Here is a 13,837-nt window from a genome sequence, read left to right as displayed (position 1 = left end):
GTAAGATTCCAAAAGGATTTCCATGATTTATTTGTAGGATTATCGAATGCAAACTGCAACTCTTGTTACATACAATAATTGTAAACAGAATGGAAGACAACAGACTTGTAAAAATCGCAAAAACAAACAATCCTTTCGGAAAACGAACCCAAGGCATACCTCCAAAACGCTGGAAAGAGTGCTGGACATCAACGTCCGAAGAAGCATAATACGACTAAACAGGCATTAGCCTACCTATATGGACACCCATATTAGAAAGAAAGAAGCAGAAGAAGAACTTTTTTTGCAAAAGTGCTACTGCAAGTTTTCGAGTTTTACGTCATAACCAGTGTGAGACACTTATCAATAAACTAAAAAGCAAGAGGGGAAGATGAAATTGTTGCTCAGAAATTAGATGAATACTTCTGTACTGATGCTATGAACCGATAGAACAATATACCTACAGATTTCTTGGGGCATGTACGTAACACTCCCTTCTTGAACCAATCCAAATCGATGATATCAAGAAGACAATGGTTTACATCAGAAAACCAAAATTCATCTCCTTACGATGACACATCTGAGGATAATAAAAAATATCCCAGTGTTCTGCAAGTTAATAGAGAAGACAGTCAGGGAATAACTGACAACATTCTTCACAAGGAACAATGTTATAACTCCTAGTCAGTTTGAGTTTCAACTTAATAAAAGCACAAATGTTGTCATAATCGGATTTCTAGTAGTTGACTGTGTAAATCACGAGATATTGCTGCATAAGTTAGAGCTACATAGTGTGCAAGGTAATATGATTGAGTGGTTTAGATCACATTTGACGAATAGGTTCAAACCGTCAGATTCATTGGTTTCGTGTATTCTGAGAGGCAACTGCTGATGGAGACGCAACAATAATATGGCAGTCATTTGAAGTGCTACAAAAATAAACGTAGACTGGTAAGATCAAAGAGTGGTGAAACCATCAATTTGATACTGAATATTACAAAAAGTATATTGTAATCTCCTTTGACTTATAGATTGTGAATTCGGAATGTATTGATGTTAAATAGGGTACACGAAGTTTAGGCTTATCCATTGCTGACATTAAGTGATCTTGGAATTGCTCTGCCTTGGAAGTCTTGTGGAAGAGTTGGATGAGGTGACATCGCCTCGTTGCACCACTCGATGTCTTTTAACCTGACGTTGCCTTCTATTCTCATCTTTGGTCTTCTTTTGAAGACTATGGCCTGCGTTTTCTCCGCGTTTAGGTCGATCTTCTATTTGTTGCACCATTTCTCCAAAGCTGTGGTCTCCTCTTGGAGGTATCGGGTCAGGAGTCGGCCGCTCCTGCTTCGGGCCATGATCGCAGTGTCATCCGCGTAGTCTAAGCTGGTCCGCTGCGTTCTAGGTGAATCTGAAACATAAATGTTATAGAGTTTTCAATAATATTTTACTTTACGACAATTATCTTTTTAGGATTGGTCACTGTTACATATCCAAAACTATGTGTTTATTGCAGCTTATGAGACATTTTGTATGATACAATATAACAAAATTCTAATATCCTAAGTATTGACCAATGGATTTTTTTTGGCACGCATTCCTTTTCTACCATTATTTTCTAATAGAATTGTTGAAGTACCACGACTGCTTCGAATCCAAATAAGGTGTGTAAAAAAACGTTATTTGACGGCTTAACTAATCTTATTAAAAAATCAACTAGCCTAAAGAACGAAACCTTTGACCTGGCTAAACGTCAAAAAAAAAAACTAACACGAAATTCACCGAGTCGACAGACTGTTGAACCCGTTCAGAGTCAGTGTCAGACCGGGCCTCGTTACTCTCCAGATTTAATCTCTAGTAATTAACAAATCCGTGACCCCTCGAAGAGATTCCAGTGAATGTTTTCAAAGTATCGAGTCATCATTCATCATTAATCCTCAACAATTAATTATTGTTGCGGCCGTACGGGGCGCAATGACAAAAGATTTATTGTATCGGAAAAATAATTTACATTGAATTATTCAATCACTGCGGGGCAGTGCCTGTGCTCTGCTTGTTTATAAATTTGGGCACCTCGCCTTCTACGGCATACTATTCACGGTAACGTTTGTTCGAATTGCCTTCACCCCTATCTAGGTATACGGTTTTAGTTAGTGACAACCGTATGGTGCAACTGCAGAACAAGAGTAAATTGATAATAACACCACTACAGCCTAAAGTGAGAAAGTCACAAGTCAATGAGTGTGTACAATCAGGGAAAATGGGTCATAAACTGGCGGTGTAAACGTAGCAAGAGGTTCGTGAATCCGTGAATTAATACCATACAAACTTTCGTTTTGTACTGCCAAATGTTCTTTGAGAACGTTTCGTAATGACTTCTATTAATTTTAATTAAATTTTCAGTTGGATGCTTAACAACAACTCTCCCGAGATCGCCTTCTCTTATTTTTAACCTGCACCTTTTCTTTGAGGGGTCGCAAAATGGTGATTAAGATCTCGCAAATATCCTTTTGTTTTTGTCGTTAACAACACTTCGTACAATTTATGCCTGATACTTTTAGGGGAAATTATTGTCAATGTTATGGTACAGGGTGATCAGGGTGGTGAAGTTGAAAAACTCAGATTCTCGATTATTTTTGTATGACTTGTAGTATCACAAATTGTTTTTTAACAACACAAGTTGTTTTTTTATATTAATTGAGAGTTAGTAATACATTTATAATAACTACTTCATAGGACGTTTTTAAATATTTTCTCGGGTAAATCTCCAGCATCATTTTAAAATATGTATTAGCAAACTTAAGTTAATTAGAGGAAGTTTTTGGAAACACATATATTTCATTTTTCGTATTTGACTTTCTGGTCAAAAAATCATTTTTTGGTTCGTACCTCCCAAACAGCGTCTTTAATAGAAGAAGATATTTAGACAACAGATAATGTATTTTATAGAATTACCTTTGAATGTTCTTCTTCTCTCTTGCCTATTCTGAATTACACTTGATAGTTTCTGAATTGCAGTTCCTTATTCTGATCTTGATAGTTTTTTAGGTAGTGAGCACTACTTCTCTAACAGAAGAATTATAATTATTATGACATACGTTGTTTTTGGAATCTTCTTTAAACAAAAATTGTGAAAGTTAACTATCCTATAAACCTCTCCATATTACCATATTTTACCTCCTTCTATTTACGATAATTTTTGCCTTCTTCAGTGTTGTTAAATTAGACGTTTTAAAGTTAAATTATCCAAACTATTGAAAACGATGTTGATACATTGGTACCTCCTAAAACTGAAATGCTCGACAGGGTTCCGGTTCGGTCCGGGGCATAACCCAAGCACAGAAATAACTTTATATCTCGATTGTTGATTAAATAATCCGCATATCTTTCTGCGACAGTGTTACGGGCCGACCGCAAATTTATTACCTCGTTTTTTTCTCTTTTTTTTTTGAGAAAGCCAACATAATTTTTAAACGGCTTTTTATAGGTTATACACGGCGTGGTGTACGATTACGGCAAATTAAAATTGTCGACGTTTTTATTCGAACGGATCTTATCGTCGGCTACCTCGAAAGAGCCTAATTTATGCCCTAGAGCTCGAAACTAGCCCTTAATCTCGTCAGGGCATTGCCCAGGCATGCATAAATCTGATCTCCAGAAATTCCATCGATGAAAAGCTGAAGTTTTCGCACAAAAGACGCACTCATCCAGAATCATCTTTGAACTCCCCTTCTCCCACTTTGGTTCGGGGGAAAATTGCAATTTTCCAACGGTCAGAGTTTCCAGTGTTTTTCCGATACTGGCCCTTCGATTTTAAACGATTTTTTACTTTCGTTTATTTGCTATTATATCCGTTTAATTAATTTTAATAGTTACGGTCTACGGAGTTTACTGTCTAGAACAGAAGTAAGGTACAGGGTGGAAAGTTTACGTTTTGAAACTTTTACATAAGCAAAATAGAATTTTTCAGCACACTATGCGGGAAACATTTTTTTTGCCCTTGCAATGTAAAAATGAGAAAATTGTCAATAAAAATTAAAAATTGAAAACAAAATGTAGTTATTTCATTCGTAGAAAAAAAATTGTTCCTAACACGTGCGCAAAAAGCTTACCTGAGACCTCCGCTTCACGTCGTTTGTCTAATTATTGCTTTTACGTGCGGGAAAACATAACTTTGCGCACTGATTAGGAAATCTACTATTTTCTTTCCATCCGCCAAAAGATTATACTTAATTAATACTGTCTTAATATTCTCTGGCGGGATTTGCAACCCTTTCTGCTTTATCCTGCTCCTGGACTTGCTATTAATTCCTTCCCAAACCACATGAGTTTATTCTGTAGATGATTACCATGTTAACCGCAAAAGCCAAGTTATATAACGTAAATTTAATTCTGTAAAAAGTGTACTTAATTCATGTTATAACCTAAACTTGAGCAGAACAATCAAATTGAATAGTGAAGCTATAAGTTATCTTCCATGCCAAATGAAGTTTAGAAAGTATAAAGAGACGCAACTTTGAATTGTTTTTTTTGTCCTGCTTCAGCTTCCTAAAAACTTTTTTCCCATTTTTTTTAGGTCGGCCCAAGGAGCAATTAATTAATTATTCATTCCGATACCCTCGAAAGCAGCAGCCCATTGTTCGGCAGAGTCCAAAAGGCACGAGCTAGATTCCGATCTGTTTTGCGCGGGTGTAAATTCTCCCCGAATCGAAAAACCCTTCTTCGGGGCCTGCTATATTGTCTTGACCAATATTTAAAACAATGAACTCCCACTGTGTGTATTTCAATCATACCGGGTGATGTTCGTTCCACTCGCTCGAGGCTTACTTAAATTGTTCAATTTAGTATGTGTTAATAGATGTCGGTGAAATTCTTCAAAAAAGTTGATTGCCCATCATCTCAGAAAGTTGTCTGTACTTATAACATGATAAAAAGCAGATACTATTAAATATGATATTTATATCCACCATTTTTTTCTTTTAACTTTATAGCAACAAATTGACAGATCCAGATCTAGTGAAACCTTGGTGAATTAGTCATCTAGTTGTGGGTGTATACGTTTCCTTGTTCGCCCTGTATACTAGATGGTTCACGAATACCATTGATACCTTTTTCTTCTTCCCGGCTCCGTATTGTGTCGCGGACGTTAACATTAAGATGGTATCTGACCATTCTGTGGGTTTATTATTAATTTAGTGCGAGCTCACTCGCCAGACGGCCATTGTGTCAAGTGCTACAGTTATAATTTAAATCTGAACAGCTTGTTGGGCGCAATACGACTTTTTACTTTTTTTCCTGTGGGTTCCTATTCCGAATCAATTGAAGGGTTGTAACTGTGGCACCGTAATCCTTGTTTTCATTTGCTTTATTTTTTTCTTCGATTCAGCACCGTCACGTGGGCGTATAACCCTCGAATCATTAGTACTTCGGTACGCATATAGAAGACTGCAATCTGCGAATTTATAGTTCATTTGCGTAGTTTACGAGCGGCCGACCAATCGCTGAATTTGACAGTGCCGTGCTTTACGGGGACAGCCAGATTAAATCCTTGTTTATGACGGCAGGACGGCACGGGACGCACTGTGTATATATGCGATTCTGGGAAAGGGAAATTAAAAATTCGCCTGGCATAACCGGGCATTGCTAGTTATGGAAGAGTTATGCCCCATGCCTTAGCCTCGCGATCGACTTTATTTATTGGGTTTGTTTACTTTTTACCAGAGGCGTACCGACATTAAAAAAAAAAACAATTTAACCTTAGACCTGAGGAGTCTAAATCCCAGTCAGTAATTTAGCTAAATTGTTAATTGACGTCACGTTATTAACAAGTGCGAATTAGCACTAATTAAGACTGGTGACCTTTTTGATTAATAGCAGACTGGCTTTAATTGTTCCAAAGCGTTTGAAATTAATTATCGACCATTTGTTACTATTTACTTCCAATGAAAGCATTCATCAATAACATCCGATTGATACAGCAATCCGGACCTTGTTGACTGCAGCTCTGAGCAGTTGCAGATTGCTACAGTTAAACCAATCCCTTTAGGTTCATTAGACAGGACACACGTCGTCTGCCAATGCTTTTCTTGGACTATCAATTGGGGAAGTGTATACTTCTGTCTTCTCGTTATATTACTCAGATATTGAAGTTTTCATTTCTTTATGGTGTTAAGAACTTCGCACTCCTTCAGCATTCGGTTCAGCTCTTTCATAAAAGGTTTTGGAGGAATGGTCGAATATACCGTAAAAATCTTATCAAATAACGATCCGTAGCGCTTTTTAAACAGCGCTGGGGCGATACCATTGGCTGCAATTCATCCAAGGCACTTCTAAGCTGTCCGGATAAAGCTGGGGAAAGAAGAAATTTGTCAATGACCAGGAAAAGGCTACGTCTTATAAAGGGTATCGTAACGGGCCAATGTAAATTAAACAAACACTTATTCAGGATGATGCTAAGTAACACCCCCTTATGCAGGGCCTGTAATCAAGAAGACGAGATGACTCTACACTCTCGCCCATACGTAGGACTGAGTTGGGCCAATCTTTCCCATCCCTTAAAGAGATCAGAGGCACCGCCCTTGGCGACGTTATCACCTACGTTGTATCCTATGTTGAGGATGACCTTCTCTCTTGCGAAGTGTTGCAAGTTACAGATATAGATATACCGTAAATGCAAGGAACACCTTTTTCATATACTCAAATTGGATTTCGTCCCCTGATAGGCATACGAGTCTTGTTACAGAGTTGCTGCGACATATCCACTTCATGTAAACGCGAGTTTACTAGAAAGGAGTAAGTAGCTGCTGTCAAGGTTAAGGCCATGACTAGAGCTCGAATCAGATGAGAAAAGGCCACCGCATCATCAATGACGCAGTTTTTAAAACTATTTCTTTCTCCTTCTACAGTTGCCGTCGCATTAGATATAATCAGAGGCGTCCTATTAAAATATTCCCGAAAATATATTGTTAAGCGGTCAAAAAGCCACTTGGCAACGTAGTACGGTTTTTACTTGGACACAATTAAAACAGATGCGGCAGCGGCCAGGGACATTTGGACCTTTTTATATGCTTTTACTAGCCGGCACTCTAAACGGTGTTGCCAAGTTTAAAAAAATGTAGTGGCGGACAGGGAGACTTAGGGGTTTAGGTTAGGTTAGGTTCCGTTTTAGTCTGGTGTTTTGGTTGTATTGTTGATGGTCGCAGTTGAAGTTCACATAGTGTTATGAATAAAAAACGTTATTTTGTCAAAATGTCTTTCAAAAAGGTTGGAAAGAAAGGTGTTATCATATACAGCCAAGGCCGTGAAATCGTCAGTAACGTCTTACAATTTATGAAGAAAGAAGCAGAAGGAGTTTCCATTCCTTTAAAAAACTTGTTGTCTTTTATTTTCTTTATTAAAAACGACGAAAATGTTTTATTTTACTGATAAAATAATAGCACGCCACTGACTGGCTGCAACAACTTGGAAAGTAACGAGAGCAGCAATATTTAAAGCGAGACGTACAGAGATCGTGACATCATCGTTTGATGACGCCTGTGGCCTTTTCTTAGCTGATTCGAGCTCTACCGAGTACGTTTCTCTACTGCTCTTTAACATATACTCTTGAGCAAATTTTCTCTGAAGCATAGACGAAGCACGGGAAAGAGTTGTTGTCAACGGAGAAGTAATAAATAACTTGCGTTATGCGGACGATACAGTTCTACTGACGGGATGTGAGGATTTGAAGGCGCTGCTGGATAGGGTTGTGACCGAATACCAGCCAAACCAAAGCTAATGTTGTTACATTAAACTTGAGTACAGGCAACCAATAGAATCAGCAAGGTTCCACTATCAAATACGGAGGAAATAAGTTCTCGCATCGAGTATTGTAGTCGAATGAGTTTGTATTTGCCTTCACTTTTTAACTGCACTAGTTTCATCCAATGCACTAACATCTCTTATACAATCGTTAACCTCTTTCTTAATTGTTTCATCGATTTCGGAAGTCTTAAGGAGTTTTGGATCTATATAAGTAATTTTATTTGAAAGGAAGCACGTTTGAATGAGCTGGACAATAATTGAAATTTATATAATATGATAGTCTGCTTTGCATCTGAAGTGGTCCATTATCAAATTAAGATCGAGCAGGACTAATATACACCGAAAACGTCACTCGTGTCTGTATTATTGTTAATAATAATTGCGCGCATCATAAGAGAAATAATTCAAGCTTGATGATAATAATACCAATCTCCGGCCTAAGGAGGGATAGATTTAATAATGTGGTTATTATCCAATCTGTGCGCATGTAAGTCCATCTAGTTAAAGACGGATTAATAACGTTTTGATGATCACTTCCTTTTGCCGACCCGTCCCGGCGTTAATTGATAAATTATGTTACGTTTTTGAAACAGCAGAAATCATCGGTCTCAAGTCTATTACCTCTATCAACCATCCGAATCAATTACATGTAATAACGCATAGTTTACAATTAGCTTATTACTATCAAATATTCAAAGTGTTAACCATTTTCAACACTGCTTGTTGCAATTTGTAGTGAAAAAAAGTTAGAGCAAGGAAAATTTTGGTTGCCTTCCGTGCTATTTGGTACTGTTCTTTTGTTCAAGACACTCAGAGACTTCGTTGTTCAGCTTTGACTTTTGTAAGTTCTTTCTGACTCAAGAGTTCTAGCTAGTTAGACCTTAAAGTTTGCATTTTCAGTTTTAGACATGTTGGGCGGATACAGGGAAATGTGGTGTGTGGTGTTCTCTTCTGCTCTTCATACCGTCTTATCTTGCAACACAAAACAGCTCCATTATTTACAGCGAGTCCTAATTCGTCGCCCTCTCGGTTGACTCTCTCTAATAAGGTTTGAAGATCTTCTGCACTCTCTGCCATTATAGCAGTATCATCGGCAAATCTGTCTCCATGTCCTCACCAGGCACTACTGCCGTTGAATTGTAAAAGATATTATTTATTAATCGTATGTCGCTTTGATCCAATTGATATTCCTTAAGTTCTCTATGACTTTATCGTGTTGGACTTAATCAAAAGCCTTCTGATGGAAGTCGGTGAAATACTGTTTTGTAGCAGTACTGTTGTTCAGGTCCAGACGATTTTCTGTTTTTCGAAATATGTATGGCCTATTCCATTTGATTTGATTTTCAGTTTGCTGTTCAGTCTGTTTTTAGTTCTGTCAAAAGGTGCTCTCAGGGGAGTTTTTTTAGGAAGGACTTTCTGTTGCACGTTGAATCCCATTCTGGGGCATTGGAATCTCTGAGTAAAACGTCTTTAATTAATTAATTAATTCCAACAATGCCCTGCAGGTTATCAGCATATTAACAGACCAGCATATTGTGTAGACCAGCTGATGAAAGGTGTCCAATCCGCTTTTGGTTCTATTATAAACCACCTTGCACCAGGATGCAGAGTAGAAAGCAGAATTTTTTTTTTCATTTAGATTTTGTGAGGGAATATAAAATCAGAGTATAAAAGTCACTGTACACGCAAACAGCCAAATTTTTAAATCCGTCTTTTACTTGGATGGATGTTTAGTTTCATGGTTCCAACTAATGTTATACAATTTTCAACAGAATCTTCCTTGTAGTCCTTTACTGTTCTATTTTCTTTTATAGTTTGTTGCACTTATTCTATTACCTATGGCATCTGGACTCTATGCTTATCTGTCCTCCCTCTCTATATCTTTGCAGTCTTCGGAATTTTGATGCCTGTTGTCATTTTAAGAGGGTAATTAAAAACATCATGTTAGCTTTAGACAGATGCCTAATCTTACCTAACCTACCGCAACTATTCAGATTCTCAGACTTGTGAGAAGGAAGAATCTGTTCAGGATCATTCCTTTGCCTTTATCTACAGTCAGTATTCTTAGATTTTGAAGGTTCTAAAGAGAATTATGTTTACAGAACAGCTGAAAGAGTTTGCACAAATTGTGCAAATATTCACTTAAACTTCTTGGTGTTACTCAAAAATTAGACAAATTTTTATTGTTCACATTGATGCAAGCATTCATTACCAAATAACGTGGATTTAGTTTATTTCTAACTGTATTCATTTTTAGTAGATCTGAACTTTCAACATTAGACCCATATGAGCATTTCATTATATTATACAAAAATGAGTTAATATCATTGTAATTGAGATTCTACTAATTTGATTTAAACAAATGCTACGATTCATAACTTTCTTTCGTTAACCAGCTTTCTTCCACATTTTCTAAACAGAAAATAATGAATAAAAACCAACTGTTCGCTCAATTGCCCCACGAAAGCCGCCATTAATTTAAACGATCACGAAAAAAAACAGTACCACTAATTGAAGCTGAAACTGCTTTGCTTGCTTTGATTGGTTGCCAGTATAAAACGACCGGTATTACGCAGTAACGCTGCACTAATTCCAGAAATTGTTTTGATATTATCAAAACTGCATAACCGCAACCACATTAACTGTCCCCAATTTGCCTGCACACCGGAAACAAACGTTCATCTAACTCACCACTCACCATTTTCGTTCTTCCTGAAGAAAATCCCCGAGGATCAAAACGAATCAGAATGCAAATAAGGCAAAGCGCCTGACCAACAAACAACAACACAGGATTTGACCTCCGGCACAGTTCCTTATTTAATCACGACGTGGCTTCGTCATTTCTTCTTCTTTATTTCTTCTTAAGTCGACCGTTTTTCTTCGGGGCCGCGCCTTGATTGTTAATTACCACCCGAGACCCGTCAGCGATTCATCTGACGCCTTGTGTGGATTATTCCACTGCAAAAGTGGCTTTAATTGTTTTTCAACGCTCGGAGTGGGATTAGTTGATATTTAGCTTCTGCAGTTAGGTTTTGACCATTAACTTTAATTTTGTCATATAGATGGAACAACAGTAACATCATCAATTTGTTGGATTGCATTCAGAGTGGTAAATTTTTCAATCTGCTGACCCAGGTACAAAGCTGATTTTTCCAGGGTGTACGTACTAGGATCTGTAGGTAGTACAGTAAAATCAACTTTCTACCAATTTTTTTTATACATAAACAATGATATCAAAGTGTCCCGTCAAAAGAAAAACATCGGTTGTGCATTTTACAGTATGTTACTAATATGAAATTTAAACTTAAGTAGAGCCGATCCTGACTAAAAGTTAATTTGCATTGCTAAGGGCCTGACTGATAGGTGTCAGGCCTCCATGACTTGCCGGTTAATACTCGCGCCTTTCGCTAATGAGTTGTTCTGGCCGATGGCACTCTGATCTACATTGGTACGTGGTGTTGAACAGCTGTAAAATTGCCCCGTGGGCGCCCGAATGGCACATTGCAAATTAAAAAAAATCCTATACCCTCTGTGTGGTTTACCTACAACGACGTCACGATTTGAATATGTTTCGTTATCGATCCGCACCGCCCAGCCTTAGTCCTTACGAGGCACTTCCAATCAAAAGCATTGTTTCATTTAAATGTGAGCATTTCCATTTATATTTGACCGATGGTATGGCATCGATTGTGTAACTTATAATTAAAAATCGAGATAAAAGTCGATGTGTCTGTCAATAATGTTCTGGTTATAACGAAACGTATCGCGGCGATGGTACCCAGCGATTTGAGACCGCTTACCTTTTTGTGATTTGTTGGGACTTAGTTTCAGGTAGAGTATATTCCGTGGTAAATCTTTTTGCATTCCCACAGAATCTTGGAGTTTGGCCAGGAAATTTAAACACACCACCTCTCCACATCTTCAAACCTCGTTATTATGTATGAAACGTAAAAGCATTTCACTTTCAAAAAATTGTTAAAGAACATTCTGAAATATATTCAAAGGAATCTTCTATACCATAGGCATATTGTCCGGCTGGACGATGACTAGACACTGATCGCGATTATTGAGTAGATGGTATCGGGCCCCCCAGCTCGGCATCGCGGCTGTCATTTACTTGAGCACCTCCTGTCAAATGAAACCCGTCGATTATTCTTCTCGTATTTGGTATTTAGTCATAACAAACAAATCGATTTGGATTCGGTGAGTTGGTTGGCCTAGTGACACCTTCGTGTCGGACGACGCCATCTGGTATCTAAGATTGTTACTGCAGCAACATTTCCAAGTTGAACAACCTTGACAATAATTTGAAAATACCAATAATTAGCCAGTCGATCGATATCGAATCAATACCGTTCGCTGTGGTCGATGCTAACGAACTAATCAATAGATCACGCTCGACCATCCATCATCTTCGTTAAGCAGAATCGTAATAAGTTAAGAAGGAGGTGGCGTGCGTTTGAAGGTTAATGAATGCCCTCCAAACCGCGTCGGATAATATTCCTCAGGTATGTCACTGTATACGTACCCATATGCAGGCACCGTCGTTAATCCAATGAGACCGTGACGTCATAAATAAGCTTGTGCACCTTAGAAGAAGGTTTTAATTTTTGCTTCAACGTAATTACGCTGATGAGCAAGTCCAATGCGGATTGCGGTACCATAATTCATTATAGGATTTTTGCGGTTTGATATCATATTGCAAAATGCCTTTGGAAGGACGATGGCTAATTCTCCTGCATGTTATCGAACCTACAAACCAACTAAGTTTCTGCTCTATTGCGTGAAACAAATACATACTTTTTGGGGGACAGCTTAGGAACGTTTGTTAGCAGAGTTTACGAAGCACAGTTATCAAGCAGAAGCCAAGAAACTTTGCACCAGTATGAGGCTGACATTGTCCGTCTTGTTTGTCTGCCTTATCCAATTGCTTCCCATCACATGAGAAAGCGATGCCAAATCTTGCACAATGTCCTTGCCTACGTCTTGGAGTTACTAGTACATATTACAACATCAGTGCCCTAAACCAAAGAAAAATAGTGAATCAGGGAAGAGCCAATGTTCATCAGAAGCAAAAGCTGATCGGAAATCTCCATGGGCTGTTTTAGGAATCCATGAAGCTAAAATCAAGTTTGAACATAAATTCAATAACTTGGTTCTCGTGGCCACTGTTGGATCTAGATCACATGAAGCAACATAAATTTTATTTGGATTTTTGAAAATAATGTCATGTCAGGTCGAGACTGGTGTGAAGATGACCGAGCAGGGTTTCAGGTCTAGAAATCTTATGTTGCAAAGAAATGACTTACTCAGAGCAGTGGTGTCCAGAACATCGTGTCTGGAAAGCTGCAAATGGCTTTAAGTGCGTGAATGTAAAACACCGTGCAGGAAAGTAGCTTTGAGGACTGACTGAAATGTTTGGGCCCATAGCCCATAGTTAAACGGTTTCTTGAACAAGTTTAACGAGAGAATAAGTTTGGAAGGAAGGAAAATCGTCCAAGATACCAAAGTTTTAGAAAAAACGTTGAGAAGCAAATGAACATAACAAACAAACAAAATAACTAACATAACATATTTTACTTTTGATGGTAAGACAAAATAAATTTTTTTCAAATTAAAAAAGTAAATTATTATTTGCAATTAAGTAGGTTTGCAAGTAGGACATGTTGACAAAGGCATTTTTTGTTCACAATTAAGGTAACAAATGTTATTGTTCTCATTTTGATTAAAGGAAGCATAAGAAATAATTTAATTATTTCAGAACAGGAATAACAATAAACTATTAAGAAACACAGAAGAGAGAGGTTGTAGTATTCAATTAACTGACTAGTTTAATAATTTCTTTATTTGGATACTATACTCACAGTTTTTATTTTGATTGTATGCTATTAGCATGTGCAAAAATAGGAAGAGTTAGTCGACGTCCGCCCGCAGAATTCCGAAGTGATAAGTTGTGGAGCAGACTGCATTGTTGAAATGTTTACCGTAATTGAGCTCATAGAAATACACAGACACATGATAAAATGTAGCCGGATCAGTAGGTTTTTGCTGCTGATTAATG

The 13,837-nt window shown here is 37.7% G+C and overlaps 1 long non-coding RNA gene across 1 annotated transcript; it reads right to left on the bottom strand.

The window, feature by feature from the left end:
• On the bottom strand, positions 1-12,125 carry LOC145731844 (uncharacterized). Its single transcript, XR_014178891.1, has 2 exons — positions 11,577-12,125; positions 1-1,387 (listed from the first exon to the last, which is right to left on the bottom strand). It is a non-coding gene; the product is annotated as an uncharacterized LOC145731844 (long non-coding RNA).
• Between the last annotated feature and the right edge of the window lie 1,712 nt (positions 12,126-13,837).

Source organism: Ips typographus, linkage group LG7 (assembly GCF_016097725.1).
Source record: "Ips typographus isolate SLU linkage group LG7, UJ_Ityp_2.0, whole genome shotgun sequence".
Lineage (NCBI taxonomy): Eukaryota > Metazoa > Arthropoda > Insecta > Coleoptera > Curculionidae > Ips > Ips typographus.
This window is presented reverse-complemented; position numbering and strand designations above follow the sequence as displayed.